The following is a 16,643-nucleotide window of genomic DNA, read 5'->3' on the forward strand; positions in this document are numbered from 1 at the left end:
CCTCACCACTGTAGACACATGATCATCAAATGCTAGATTGCTATCTATGTGTGTCTCTAAGTCCCTGACTACTGGGTCAAATATAAGGGGTGTGTTGTCAATATGATAGTTACTAGGGATGGATGACTTCACGAAGGATACTGTTATGCATTTCATGGCATTTAATTTTAGTCGGTGGCTCTGACGCCAGTTGCTTGTTTGTGTCAGTCCCTCCTAGACAACATTTGTGTCAGTGTGAGACTCAATGACAGCTCCTAATTTGCAATCATCTGCAAATTTAGTCAGCCAGAGACTACTGACATTGGCCTTGACTTCTGAGAAGTAAATGCCAAAAAGGAGAGGTCCAAGGACTGATCCTTGAGGGTCTACACTTGTGATTGGCCTCTTTTTACAGGTGGACTCCCCAATTCTAACTTCCTGGGACCAGTCTGTGAGCCAGTTGACTATCTACTGGGTGACATATGGGTTTGTACCTAACCTCTTAAGTTTATCAACAATGCCCAAGTGGGGTATTATGTCAAATGCCGTGACCAGGTGAAGGTAGGCAGATTTTGCCCTCATCCATTGCTTTAGTGACTTTCTCAAAGAAGTCCACTAGGTTGAGTAGGCATAATCTGCCCTTGATAAAAAACAGCCTGGGTTGTGTCCAGTGTTTGGAGGTTTACTATATCTCTATTGATCATCTCCATGATAATTTTTTCCATAGCTTTACATATAAGACTCATGAGAATTATGGGTCTGTAGTTTCCAAGGTCATCCCACCTTTGTGTAGAGGGTTAACTGTTGCCTTTCTCCATTCATGAGGCGTGAAGCCTGTTTGGGGGTTGCAGTTAAATAGTAATTATGGAAGCCCTGATATGTCATGTTTCATGCTATTTAGAAGACATCCTGGGATATTGTCTGAGCCCATTGATGCAGTATTCTTGGTCTTAGAAAGTGCATTAAGGACCTGTCCTCTAGTGATAGTAGGGGGGGATACAGTATATTTGATGATATTTCTTGAGGGAAGGATGAGGGGGAAGTTGGAGCTGAATTTGTCACCCATGAGGTTTGCTATATCTTCTGGCTCAGTAGAGGTGGCTCCATTTACAATGAGCTCTGCAGACAATTGTGTGTTGCCTTTGAGGTTGGGGACATAGCTAAATAATGCTTTGTGGTTGTCCTTGCCCTGGGAGGACAAACATCTCAAATTTGGCTTTGGTATACTGTATTTGTCCTCTGAGCTGTTTGTTTAGTTTGATGAGAGTGCTTTTATCCTGCTGGGTGCTGAACCTTCTAATTTTTGCCATGATTTGCTTCCTCCTGTTATACAGCCTATTGGTTTTATGATTCCACCAGGGTGGCTTGTTTTTTGAGTTAGTTCTGCACTTCTTCCTGGTTGGTGAAGCTGCCTCTATGCAGCTATTTACATGCTTGTATAGGGATTCTGTGAACAGTTCTGTATAGGCAGCAGTGTTATCAGGGTTTATGGAGGTCTGAAATTTTGCCAGGTTCTCACCTATTAGCAGAAAGTTAGCCTTAGAATAGTTCCTGAATATTCCAGGTTTAACTGGGGGTCCAGGTTTTATTTTTATTTCAAAGGAGACTATTTTGTGGGCTAGCATTACCAGGGAAGGCATTACAATAGGGGGTGTCCAGCTGTCTCCCATATTAGTGAGGAGCAGATCCAGTCTGGTTGTCCCACTGGTTGGTGTATTGACTATCTGGTCCAAGGAGTTTGTATTTAGAAAATCCAGGAATCTCTGCGCATGTACATTTGGTGTTGTACAGGATTCTCAGTTGATAGTGAGATAATTAAACCTGTCCATGAATATGGTATTGAGTTGGATCGTTAGTGTTTCTAATAAGTTTAAATACATGGTATGGGTTTTCTGGGTCATAGAGGGAGACCTATAGCTTGCAAGGAAGTGGTATTGGATTTTACCTGTGTTGATTTGAGCATAGAGCAACTCAAGTGCATTGTCCTGTTTGACCAGCCTTGAAGTACAGTAAATAGATGTAAATAAAGACACATCCACCTTTAGTCCCTGCCTGTGATGTAGCTGGCCTAACTATGTTGAAGGCATCGGTGTGCTTTCCCTGGCTTTAAAACATGTCTCAGTGACTGTACAGATGTCAGCATCCTATAGGGTAAATAGATCCTCCTGGGAGTGGAGTTTTTTGTTTAGACTCCTAGCATTGAGTAGTAATACCTTTAGATTTTCTTGGTTTTGATTTGCTATGTCGGAAGTTCTTTCAGTTTAACATTGCCTAAAAAAGGCACTATGAGGAAAGACAATGTTTTAGCTAATATGTAAAAGCCTAGAGGGGAGAGGTGCAGACCATCCCTAGGAATGCATGGTCTGTTGACCATCTCCTGTTATATGTATTTCATCTAAAAGGTCTTTGTGGTTTAGGAAGGTTACATGTAAGTGCCTCAGCATATGTGGATTGATATATCTGCTTTGAATTGTGTGTGATGAGTGCAGTGTGTGTACTACTGGCAACCTTATTGACATTAGGATTACTTTTATGTGAGAACTTTTCATCCAATGACATTGTGTAAATACATCTCTCACATACCATATCAGCTTGTTTGAGAATTAACTGGTTGTCAGTAAATAATAGGGAATGTCTACAGTGCTTCAGGATGCCCATATCTGCCATGCCAGTAACGGAGGCAGTAGGAAACTTCATATCCATGACAACAGACACTTTTTTATTGATTAGACAGTTGGAGTGAGAATATCAATCATTGTCAGGAGTATCTGGTTTGCAACTATGTGGACAGTGCTTGTCACTGCAAAATAGCTGTCCTGCGTGCAACTAGATATTGGAGAAATTTCAATTGTGCCTTTGCAGGAAAAATGTCACTCAGTCTGAGTCTGTACAGAACACTGCCAAACACTTGAGGGGAAACTAATACATTGACCCTGAAAATTTAAGAATGAAGTGTTTAGGCAGATATTCTGAAGTACGAAACAAATCAAGCAGTACTTACTGAAAACAAAGAATTAGCTTGTCAAGAATGATGAAAAGAGTGGAGACTCTTGAATGGCTACTTCCTGGCATCTACTAATGCTGGTCTCACCACAGCTTCACTCTGTTGCGATACAATGCTCCTTTGCTTCTTCTCTCACCAGAAGCAAAATGTTAGCAACAATCCTAAGAAGAGAAGCAGGCCACAGCCTGTTTGATGATCCACAGTCATGTCCCAGATGATGCAAGGGTCTGTAGGCTTGCAACCTTTTTCTGGGCAAAGAGCTTATACCGGGAAAGAATAACATGTAATCAGTATCATTTGAATTAAGTAAAGTATGATTGAAAAAAAAATTGAGAAAAAAAAAAAAAACTGAAAGACAAATCAGCATTTTAGGTACAGCTCTGATACAATCACTTATGTTGCTGAAGAAGTATGTGCATTGTCAGCTCTTCAGTGTTTATTATTGTATGGGTTATTTTTGCACCAGTGTTCTGCACCATATGGTTCGTTGAAAGGTTATGGGTAACTGAAATATCCTTTTTTCTGAGGTTTCTTGGGCTGGGGGATTGAGGGCTGTGGCTTCCCTCCTGGTTTGGCTATTGGTGGTGGTGAGCCTTGGGTGTATTTTTCAGTTGTTGATGCAGGACTCTGGTCATTTTGAATGCCTTATGGTGCTGTGCATGAGGGTGAATGCCACTCTGGATGGGGTGGGTGGAGCTGTGTGACTGGTTGATGGTGCTACACTGGTTCCAGTTCTGTGGTCTTGCAGGGGCTTCTTTTGTTTTCCATGATGGCAGCTTTGTTGTGCACATTGTTTTTGCTTGTGGTCTCAGTCTCTTGGGCTTTCAGTGCTTCTTTGGTTTTGGGCCTTTCTTTTGGTTGTAGAGCATTGCACATAACATGTTTTGCTTGTCAGTGAAATTTGCAGTTGTGCCCTTGATTTCATTGTTGTGGAAATCTATTTGAGTTGCATTTGTGCATTTCAATGTTTAGTGCATGGACATTGCGACTTGGCAGCAAGTGGGACACATGGTGGGTTAGCTCTGTATAATCGTTTTTGCTTGAGTGGTGGATTGTGCAGTTCAGCAGTGGTTTGTGTGTGCAGTATTGTTTGATTTTCATATTGTGGGGCATTGATTTTTTTAAATTCTGCTGCTTTTGAAGGATTAGTGGAGAAGCGGACTCGGTGGCAGGGAAAGTTGTACTGCTGCTCTGGCATTCAGGTGCAGCATTCTAGGAGAAGCATTCTTGAGTTTCATATCTCTAATGAATCAGTTGGTTTGTTGGACAATATATTGTAACAAGTGCAATGTCTTTGTCTGTGTCTGCCTGTCTGTCTAGCTCAGTGTTGTGCTTGTTGATTTGGGAGTGAAATGGCAGAATTTTATTTCAATTTTAGCTAGACAAATGCCACTTGTTTGCAAATCCATTTGCCAACTATTTTGCAGTCAGTGGTGTTTTGTGTATCATATCGCAGTTTAGGTACTGCATGGATGGTGATGCATTGACTTATTTGGGACATTGCACTGTTCTGTCCATCTTTTTCACGGGGCTGTAGTTCCTCACTTGTGATCATTTCTCCTGCGTGTTTGATGGGCTGAGATGTTTCCAGGGTGGCAGACTGCAGATTGCTGCATTGCCCTGTATGGGGGGGTTGCAGTTAGTGCAGTCTTTTCTCTGCTTTTGTGCAGTTGAAGGGAGCATTTCAGGTGGGTGGGGTTGCGGTGGCTGTTTGTGGGCTTTCACGCCCATGAGTAACTGCTGTTTAGGGTTATACACAGTGTGACTTGGCTATTGTGGAGGCAGGCATCTATAAAGAGAGATGCTCAAATGCCAGTAATGTTCAGCAAGCTAAGGGGTAGCCAGTATGACTTTCAATTTATCGCGGGGGTTTGTAATTATGAAATGATGGCATATGGCTTTATAATAGAATCAGTAGATGTTTCTTTTCAAAATTTTGAATTTTAATTTGGTCCATCCTTCAGAAAATTTGCAGTTCTGGCAAAGGGAAAATTGCTAAGGAATGGTAGTCATCAAATAATGACGTATATTTGAGTTTAAAACTTCACATCCTTCAGAACAGAAGTGCTGACACAAATCCTGTTATTTTAGCAACTTGCTATATTTCTAAGTGCAATATTTGAATTTCTCTCTAATTTTGGTAATTTGTGTCCTCATTTTTGTGCCATTTAAGAGTTCCCAGAGTGGGTGGGATGGTTTTTCAGCAAGGAGGTGCCTTGCGGCTAATGGCTACTGTATGCACATGTATGGTGAGTTGTTAACAGTTTTGGTTGCTAGGCAGACTTGGTGTCCGCATCTGGTATTCATCAGTAGGGTATCTGTACTGTTGAGCTATGGTACCATTTTATGATGGGAAGCTGGGGCTTTAGGAGTGTGGAGGCTTCACACTTGGGAAGGGCACATAGGATAGATAAAAAAAAAGAAAGTGCAGCATTATCATATTCTGTTAAGGGTACAAGTGACTGGAGTTTGTTGGGGTACTGTGATTGAGCGATGGGATGCCTGGGTTGTTAGCTGTGTGAAATTATTTTCCATGGGAGGGGTTGGGATGACAGAAATCTGGTGCTTGACTTCTACTCTGAAATGTCTGGACTGTAAAGATTAATTAAGGTATTTTTGGATAAATATCATACTGGATGCAGCAAGTTGAAGTGGTAAGTAAATGCGAGCAGGAAAAGAGGGGCTCTGCATGTTTTTGTAATTTGAGCGAGCGAGTGTTAGAGTAAAGATTGTGGGTTTTCTTGGAGGTGAATGCCGCTGCTACATCCACATTTCCCATATGAAACCTGTTGTACGTTTGGTAATGATATGGGGAGACATTATGTTGGGTAAAGGATTCCTGTTAACATGGATACAGTTGCAGTCTCTATAATCTGCTGTATGGCAGGAAGTAGGGCATGATATAATTTTGCTTTACCTGGTTATTGTATCCAGTGTAGTCTTAGATTGTGGGAGATTTGTAAAGAGATGGTTAGGAAAAGTACTCTGGCATTTCATCACAGCCTGAGGGATCAGATGCTCAAGGGATATGTTCATAGCTTTCAAACTTCCATTTTCAAAATGAGGAACAGTCTATGGTTATGTTCATAGCTCTCCACCTTCCATTTTCAAAATGAGGAATGCTGCCTTTCATAATGTGGAACAAATGGATAAAGTATAGCTCACTGACAACTTTAACTGGGAAGCTCATAGGATGGTTAAAATGTGATATTTTCTCATAGAATATGTCTTTTGATGGAATATATGATTTATTTATATTTACCATTGCTATCAGTTAAATGGTTAACACAGAATGCATGACAGATTATTTCAATGTGGAACTTTGAGGAACATGGACTTTTTACAACCCTAAATGAGGAATGTTCTTCAAAGTGAAGTATGCTTGAGAGGTATTATGGATGTAATTTTGCACCTGCTTTAAGCATATTAAGTTTCATTTCTGTGTACATGTTGCTGTTAGAAATGCTAGATAGTGGCAAGTGCTTCAAGTCACCACAGAAGTGACTAGCAGGGTATTTCATGCTCAGCAAGGCCAAGTAAGTTTTCATGAGATAAGTTAACTTGGCCCATATAGTGCTGTATTTGTTGAACAGAAATTATGAGGTAACCAACATATTTTGATATTTACATTATTCCTCATCACAGTTTCAGTTGCTTCATACTCCAGTTGGTAACTCACATCAAGTGCTGCATTTTAATAGATGTAATTTAAACTCATAGGTTCAGTTACTGTTGCTTGTGTTATTAGACAATTTTTGCTGCAGTATGTTCCTCCTTTGGCTCCTGAGGGATACGGCGGTACCAAGTTACTGAGGATGGGGAATGCAGGGCATTGTAGCAGCTGATGAATAAGATAGGCCCTTGGCAGCATTGTAGTGGCTGAGCAATTAAGGAACTTGGTAGGCCCTTGGCAGCATCTAATGTCATTAAGAAGTTGTAGTCTATGGGTATACAGAGAATTTACAGTTTTCTTTTCTTTTGCAGATGGGGAAGTGGAGAGTTGCATTAGTCTGTGGCCTTATGGAAGTTGACTCAACAAGGTGATGGCGGCTGCTACGGTGGATGCTCTGGCCAAGCGAGTGGTGCACACTGAGTTTGCATCTGCATAATGAGGGTACAGGTAATCCTACTTTATAAGGTGTTCATTAAAGCATGTCAGTTGGTGCAGTTTGGGAGTAGTGTGTTGACTGATGATGATGAGGTATGTCAAAGGCAGGGAGAAGCAGGCTTGGAGATGGCTCATGGGGAGTTAGAGGCTGTCCAGAGGTGGGGTTTAGTCACAACAACTTGATGTTGGATCAGATTTGGCGGGCATGGTAGTTGGTTTAAGTTTTCCAGTGTCAAGATTATGCGCAGGGGTTGCTTTGTGATCTGTTGTACTTTGAGAGTCTAGCACTGCTTTCTATTGGACTTGCAGAAGGTTGAATTACTATTAAATCGAAAACTATTTGAAACAGAGTAAGAACCACACTGAATCACAAAAAGATTAAGTAAGTGCTTTCGTTTACTGATATTAGCAAACTTCATCAGGCAAAACAATCACATACTACAAATCTATAATGACACCACTACTCAATTAAGAGAACCAAGCCTCCATTTAAAGTGCTATAACCTTAATAAATATAATAACCCATATACACTCTAATATAAAAATAAAACACTATAAATATTAATTTACAATAGAAAAAATTAAAGTAAAATCAAATAATAACATAAGTCATGTACATATATATAAAATTCATAATAAATAATAATTATTGTATGAATTGTCCTGCTTTTTATGTGGGTAGAACAGAAAGACCCCTCAAAAATAGAATTTATGAACATGTGTATGCAATGGAGAAAATGAACTTGAAAAATGCTTTTGCCAGACATATTAAATCTTGCCCCACACATAGTTTTGTTTTTCATGCCATTGAAAAAAATTGTTGATAATATTAGAGGTGGACCAATGGATTTGAAGTTGGATGAGAAAGAGCTGACATGGCAACTGAAATTGAATGCCTTGGTTCCCCCAGGCTTGAACGATTCTGTTTCTATCAGTAGCATTCCTAAAATGAGGGCTCTTACCAGATGAATATACATATATTATTGTTTTCATAATATCAGTAAACGAAAGCGCTTAATTAATCTTTTTGTGATTCAGTGTGGTTCTTACTCCGTTTCAAATAGTTTTTAGTTGGTGTTTTTATTTGGTTTGCACTATTATATCAATCCTTTGGGAAAGGAACTCTCATTTGGTCATTACTATATCCTTGGGGGCAAAAGGATGTTGTGGTTAGGCTAGCATGCATTTGGGCTTGCTTTATTTTGAATGGGGTTGGGACATTTTAGTGTTTTGTTGGTACATTAGGCAGGTAATGACCTGGGAATAATTGCCAAGCTATCACTGGTAGTGGGATAAGTAAGGATGTTTGATTTGCAGAGGTTATACACAAGTATGGGTATCACCTCAGTGTTGGAGAGGGATCATTGATTTAATTTTGTCTGTTTAGGCAACTGGCTACTTCTGAGTATTTATGATAGGGCTTTGGGACGTTGATGACAGGGATCCAGTTTAGTTCATAGTGGATGGAGTATACTGAATGATGTTTGGCTTCACCTCTTTCTTAATGTATGTTTAGGTATATTTTGGCAGCTTTTGTTGGAAATGTTGGTATGAAGGAGGGGAAACAGCCTGGTCAGGCTGGTGGGCAGAGAAGAGGGGCAGGATTGTCCCTCTTCTGTTCTCCCTCTGCTGTTGCATGCTCATTTCAATGAGTTGGGAAATAAAAGTGAGCAGATGGACGCTGCTTGATAAGTAAAAGTAAGCGAGTGCAGTTAAGAACACTGCTTATTTGGTTGGATGTTTAATTCAATAAGTGGAAAATGGAAGTGAGTGGTTGGAAGCTGCTTGATGCGTAAAATAAGTAAGCGAGGGTAAGGACGCTGTTTCTTTGGGCAGGGTGAATGAGGTCATACTGCCCTAGTCAGCAGTTATATGGATGTTTATGTTGTGATTAATAAATTAAAATACTGGTCAATAAAATTATATTATGGAAGTCTAATAAATGTTGTCAAACGTCATTTGGTATAATGTGTGTTTATTGAAGGAGACCAGGACAGATGAGGTTTGGTAACAAACCAATTTGTCCAGGGAGATCTTCAGGTGAGGGTTAGGTTTAAATAGTAATGGGAATTAAAAGGGTAGTGGAAGAATAGCTGGGTGGGGAGGGAGGGAAATGAAAAGGTTAAATGGGTAAGTAGGATGAGTGGGAGAAAATGAGGTAAGTGTAGGGAGGGGTTTAATGGGTTTTATATGAGTGTAACTGGATAAGGAATCACATTTTGGTGTGAACTTGCTACCCTCAATCCCTGTTTTTTGGAACATTGGGGATTGTGTGCTTATCTCATAAGTTTGGGTAGGTGGAGAAGAGGTGCAGTCTTGTCCCTGTTCTGTTCCCCCTTTGGTGTTGGGTTTTCATTTCAGTGAGATGGGAAATGAAAGCGAGCGGTTGGACACTGCTTGATAAGTAAAAGTAAGCAAGTGGAGGTAAGAACGCTGCTTATTGGGTTGGATGTTTAATTCAATAAGTGGAAAATGGAAGTGAGTTGTTAGATAGTGCTTGATAAGTAAAATAAGTGGATGGGGGTAAGGAAGTTGCTTATTTAGTCAAGGTAAGCAAGGTGACGCTGCCCTATCCATCAATTATATGGCTGTTTATACTGTGATTAATAAATTAAAATGTTGCTCAATACAGTTATATTATGGAAATCTAATAACGGTCATCAAACATCATTTGGTGTGATGTGTGTTTATTGTAGGGGACCAGGACAAATTGAAAATGGGAATTCCTTACTGGACATATCCAAGTAATAAACAAAGAAAGTAAAATTCATTAAAAAATAAAAGCAGCAAACTCATTTTTTACAGGTAGAAAACACTGTAACTGAGACTGGTATAACTATAATTTTAAAACAATTTGAACTATGCTTATTTGAGTAGACTTCTACACAGCAATCAATAATAATAACTAAAGCAAATATGATTGATTGCTCAGATGTTCAGTCATATAGAGGGGATGCAAGCATGGAATGGATTAGTGGAAATGAGTAAAACATGTTTCAGACAAAATGGAGCAAATGACAGGAGACTGAAGTCAATAAATGTAAATCATCAGCTGTAAAATATAGTGTTTAACTAGAATGACTCACTTGGTATTGCCTTCTTAAATTTCTTAATATGATAATGCCTGTACCTAATTTCACAGGGACTCCCTACTTGGTAGATATTATTTTGAAAGGAAACTGTGCTATGTTTCAGCTTTAACATCCAACGTATTTAATTGATGTATGATTTTAACAGTGGTCATTTGGAGAAAACCAGCAGAACAAAGTAAGTGTGGTGTTTCTCAAATGTATCTCAGAGGCTTGAAAATGTATGGCTTAATGGCAACTGTCATTTTAATTTCTAAAGGTACATGATTAGGGTGACCTATCTGTGATTATCAGCTGCAATGCATATTTTCCATATATTATTTTCCATTGGAACCCAAACACAACATATTGCTTCTTGTCACAGACTCCTTTTGTACTATCTACTCTGTAAGATTAAGTAATCCATCTAAAGACACCATGCCCCTTGCTTTACAACAGACAATTATACTCATGAAGTTTAAAGTACCATTGCCTCTTGTATTTTGATCCATAGAAATCTCAGTACTGTACAATTCAGATAAGTCAGACTGATTAAATGTAAAACAACAGAAAGTGTGACTACTATGAAAGCAATAAAATCAAATTAAAACTTCCACGCGATGCAACAATATAGAAAGAAGCCTTTAATAATGGTTTAACACTGTCATCACATATTGTGCAGAATTCTTTAAAACAATTAACTACACAACCTGACCAACGTAGATCAACTAAATGCTCATCATCTCACAAATCACCCAATCACTCTAGTCTTTCATTTAGGCCAAAAGAATAACAAATAACTTTCTTAACAATATAATTGGAAGTTATTTACATTCAGTTACATAATCTGGAATTATCACAATAAATTATAACAATGAAAAGGGTTGACAGTGTAACAGGTGGCTAGAAAGAGCTAGGCTAGGCTTTCTTACAAAAAAGAATGTCATCAAATCCCAGGGCCTACAATTGGCTAGAGTTTCCAAGGAGCTCCGAGAATTTTTGGTCAACATCATCAATCTTGAAAAAGATTACTTAGAAAGAGGGTACAGCAAAAAAAAAACTCATCAAGAACATCCTGGACCCCATAATTGAAAGCAAGCACTCTGACTCCGAATTCCTTAGCTTGGGACAGCCAAGGAGGAGAAAGCAGAAAAACACCCTCAAGGAACTCAATAAGACTTTGACCTTTTTCCACTGACTTCTACACTCTGCAAAACATCATTAAGGAAAACTGGACTATTATCAACAACAATCCATCCATCAGCAGTTTTTTGCCAGATGTCCCAAAATTCAGTATCAGGAGAAACCAGAATCTAAAACAAATTCTTGAAAATGGAAGCAAAGATTATGACCCTCTCCTGAAAAATCAACCAGGAACTTTCACACACAACAAACAAAAGTGGGCTACTGTAAACACCTAAGTAACAACAACCAGTTCACCTGCCTGAATACAAAGAAAACCTTCCACAGCAAGTTCTACGGGAACTGCCACACATAATGCATTGTGTACTGAGCTTAATGCACCAATTGTGCAGCATTTTGTTTTGGAAAAACACTGATCAAACTAAAAACCAGAATAACCCAACACCTGCATGATACCAAAAACAAAATCCAAAGAATACTTTAGTCAAGCACCTCAAGGAATCCCATGGACACAATAAATTTCTCTTTCATATCCTGATTAATAATTACTTGGACAAGTAAGAACTCGACCGGCAGATTAGGCTCAACACCAGCAGAGCCCCTGCACTGAACTCTCACATATCCATCTATAACCAGCGTATTAAATCTAAGGAAGCTTCACCATCATGCCTATTTCTGAGAGTGAAAGGGACTGTTTTACCTGATTATTCATTGAAACCTTGTTTATCACTTCCAAAGACAGTCACTGAATGTCTTACTGTAGTTAGACATTAGGTCTGATGAAGTGATCTGCAAAAGCAAATGGACTGTTACAACTGAAGAATGCTCATGTTTATTTCTTTATTTTTACTATGTTTTTCAATACAAACATGAATTTTTTGACCATGATCTCCAGTTCAACCTTTTACACCTTTGAGGGCCTAATAACAGGGTAGTGTATGTAGGACCTGCATGTCTTAAACACAGAATGTCCTCAATTGGTTAATTTGCATATATCTCATGAGAGTTTTTAAGGAGCCACACAGCAAAAAACCTACCCTGGCCAGTTTGTTTTTGTAGTTTTTTACAGATTTTTTTTATCTATATGACTTATTTTATCTTGCGAGGAATGTTTTTGCAGACACACTAATGGTAATGGACATCAGTTGGGTTAATATAAGCTTGCAAATTTAATTCCTCAGTGTAACTACTGTGCAGACTCAACTTCTGAAAAGATTGCTCGATAAAGGAGTATCTCAAAAGAATTACTGTGTCTTTTTTTTGAGTGTGCAGGAGAACCTTTTGCAGTATTTTGAAAAATAAAAATCTGTTAATATCTATGTTAAGCTCAGAGCTCTAACTGCTAGTTCTATCAGCTTAAAGCTATTCAGACAAATGTCTAAATTGGTAATAATTTTAGCAAGAATTTAATGCTGGTATAGCCATTAAGCACTGGGAATCATTATGCATGCAGTCTGAATTGCCACTGTAATTCCTTAGCTTGTAAAAAATAAAGCCATTACCCTTCATATCCACATGCTGATTGGCTACCACTAACACCAGCATTTTGGGAAACATAGGCAAACTACTGTGGCAGACCAAAACATGGTTTCATCCATAATTCTGAGGATGGTAGATTGATTTATTCAACTATTTGACTTTAAAGCACTTACATAACTGATGCAATATCCTTGACGTCTTGTTCACTAATTATTTCTTTAGAGATTTCCACTTTGTAAAATAATAATACCACTTCTCCAGCAATAGCCTTAGCATGTTAATATTAGCTTTATGTAATGGCTCTGTTTCTGGAAATCTCATGGCAAAATCTATTATGACTAGTACGTACTGATACCTATTGCTAGATTTTGCAATGTCCATAGCAAACCACTCAAATGGTAATTCTATGATAGACATTGGATCAAGGGACTTGTACACACAAGATGAAATGCATTTTTTTGCATTATAGACAAGAGAACACGTATGTTATTTGCCCCTTTCTTTATATTTGGCCAGTAAAATCCATACTTAGATGATGCCTTAACATGAGATTACAGACTAGCTTCACTATTGATATAATATGTTTATTGGCAGAAGAATTTGATACAGAATGCAGAATGCATTTCCTTTTCTTTACTAACTCTACATAAAAAGTCATTTTTTATTTCAAATCATGAGTTAGAATTAAAAGAAAAAAGTTATTCTCTATCTTGTCCCACAACACTGCTTATATTATGTCTTGTCCTACTAAAGTATATCTTCCCATTAGGTCTTTTTAAAGGTTTTGTAGCGTATCTCTAGGTCTACTGACTCAGAGTTATGTTCTTAGGTAACTCACCTTGATGTTTCAAGTATACCTTCTTCCCTGCCAAACACTAGCAATGTGACTTCTTATATGTTCAGAGCTTTAGATCATAACAATATAACCAATGAGACTACCAAGATCAGCCACATCACTCAGTGGTGGGAGACTTAACAATATCACCAGTTAACTAGACTTTCTCCACATATACCTAGTGAAAATGTGTTATAATCCATCCAGTTATCCAGACTGGATTTAAAGGTTGCCAGTGAAGCACTCTACTTGAAAGCAATGGCAGTGAATACAGAACAGAGAATAAGTTGTTTCAGGTATATGTCATGTCATATGGCGTTGTTCATATGGTAGTATGGGCATATGCTTGCCTTGCCACTGGTTCTATTTAAGTGAAGAAGTTCAAAAAGTGTCGAGTCATTCATAACATGGAAGAATAAAAGCAATCATCTGACATGAGTCTGTATCACAATGATTGTAGAGACAGGCTTATTTGCCTGTAAGAGTAGCTAATGGTGCTGACACTTAAAATCTTTCTGGTGAGGAAACATTGAGGTTTATACATTACATTACATGCCATGCGTACATTATTTTCAATGATGGCTCTAAAAAGGGATGAATAAATTGTGATTATAATTTCTTTGGACTTCAAGGAGACACTGTGAGGGACAAAGTGTGAAAGGCAGGAGACTTTCTATTAACCACAGAGATGCTGTAGTCAATGGAGTGTCTGTTGTCACCATACTTTCCTAGTTCCATCCATAATAACTGTGTCAGATTTAAGATAAATGTTATCTTTATGGCAGTAGGTGTTCATTTTTCTTCTATATCATCTCCTGTGAATGGTAGTTCTATTGTCTTCTGCTTTTATTTCTCTTATAACAACATAGAACACCTGAGTGTTGTCTTCTCTTTTAGTTTTCTGTCTCTTTCTTTCAGTTTGAAAGGAAACCATTCTGCCACCTTTTCACCTTAACTATGTTGTCCTACCACTACATAGGCAATAACAAAACAAAATATACCATCAGATTTACTTATTTTTTTTCTTGCAGATGCCTATTACTCAAAGTCTGTCTTTACTTTAATCCTTTGCCTAGCAAACATAGGCTCGGAAGTATATTTTTCCTTGCCAGTGTCACTTCAGTATTTGCAGCCATTTTTTGCTCTGAAGGGGTTCATTCAAGTACACAACATTTTTGTGAATGTTTCAATCCTGGCATTCCTTGTAACTCATTTTATAGACATCTGTCTTGCTGTACGTTTTATTTCAGAGTAGAACATTAGTTCACAGTAAATTTCTATTGTGACATCACTTACAGTTTTAGGTTTCTGGTCCTCTTTTACTGGGACATGCTCCTTATAACAGACAGGATCATTTTTTCTGTCTGACTGCAACCACATTTTAAAACATTTTGTAGTGCCTATGACAGCTCCCTTCTCCTGCTTTTGATTCTTGATCTCCATGAGTGTCACTGACTTTCACTCTCCCTGTCTGTATTCTTATAGTGAATGGCTGTATCAAGCTGCTGTTCTGCTTCTTTTTAACAGAATAAGCCTGCCATACTGTGTTTATGAATTACCCTTCTTACCTCATTCCCACAGTGCTTTAAAATGGGGAACATATTTTCTTACATTGCTGCATATGACCAATGTGAAGTTACAGCCATGGTAAGCAGCAGTTTTCTCATAAATGTTTGAATTTCTATAGGTGGAAGGGAGTATTATTTTCTATCACAATTAATTCATATTACATGTGCATTATTTATTTCTTATTACTCTAACCTTTATGCATGAGGAACACGTAGCATGTAAACCCATGCTTCCAGAATCTAACAGACCTTGAACATCGAAAGAACGGCAAACAGACTGTGAAATCAAACACAAATCAGGTCCAACAAACAGAAACTCTAAACTGTGGAAAAATTCACTTAGAAATGAAAAATATAATCAAAACAGTAGGGCTAAAGTAAAACCGTTTATTTAAAGCGCTTTTTGTCTACTGTGAAAACGAGACTTCTTCAGAAACAAAATTCAAATCAAAGTGATCCTCCATTTATATGTTCAGCTGTTTACGTTGAATTACATATTTAAAGACACAGTGAAGTAATAATAAGGAAGCATATACTTTCACATCAGTTAACACAATAAACAAAATAACAATAATCAGTTATCTGCTTCTACTTCCACTAAAACATAATATAAATATAAATATAATAATTTTAAAAAACTTCAAATAATTAATTTCTTAACTTGAAAAAATAATCATGAGTAAGAATATGAACAAGTATAAAACTAATACTAACCTTAATTTTTAAACAGATAATATGTAAAAAAGTGTTTGTAAGCAAGTATATAATAACTATGTTTGTAAAGAAGTTAAAAGGGTTTTTTTGACACTGCATTGTTATAAGTGTTTACTTTCTAAGACGTCTAAGTCTTAGAATACATGAGATTGAGCAAGTGTCATTCAAACCAGGTGCACGGCAAGCGTTAAGTTTAACTTGCCACACTAACTCTAGTTCTTTTAGTTTTAGTTGCCTTGGTCCACCTCTATAGTCAATTTTCATTTCATCTATGACTATAAACTTAAAAGTATGCCCCATATTAGTACAAGCATGTTTTGCTAGGGCATTATCTAACTTCTGTTTGTTTATAGCGTATTGATGTTCGTACAGCCTGTCACGCAATCTCTGCTCCGTTTTGCCCACATAAAATGTAGGGCACATTTTACACATAGCTAAATAGACTATGAAAGTAGAGTTACAGTTAAACTTCCCTCTTATTTTGTAACGTGTACCATTAATAATGAAGTAATCAGTCACCTCAATAAACTTACAATAATTACAGTTTTCACATTTACTCATCCCAGGTCTATGTGTATTAAAGGTGTTTGTATGTTCTAAAATAGCTTTTAGATTACATCCTTTTCTAAATGTGACTCTAGGAAAGTCTCCTAATTTAGCATAAATATTATCATTTGTTTTAAACAGATTCCAGTTTTTCTTAACAATATTAATACATGAAAAACTTTGTGGAGACAAAGTGATT

Source organism: Protopterus annectens, chromosome 5.part1, assembly GCF_019279795.1.
Source record: "Protopterus annectens isolate FY-2018-M chromosome 5.part1, PAN1.0, whole genome shotgun sequence".
Classification (NCBI taxonomy): Eukaryota; Metazoa; Chordata; order Ceratodontiformes; family Protopteridae; genus Protopterus; species Protopterus annectens.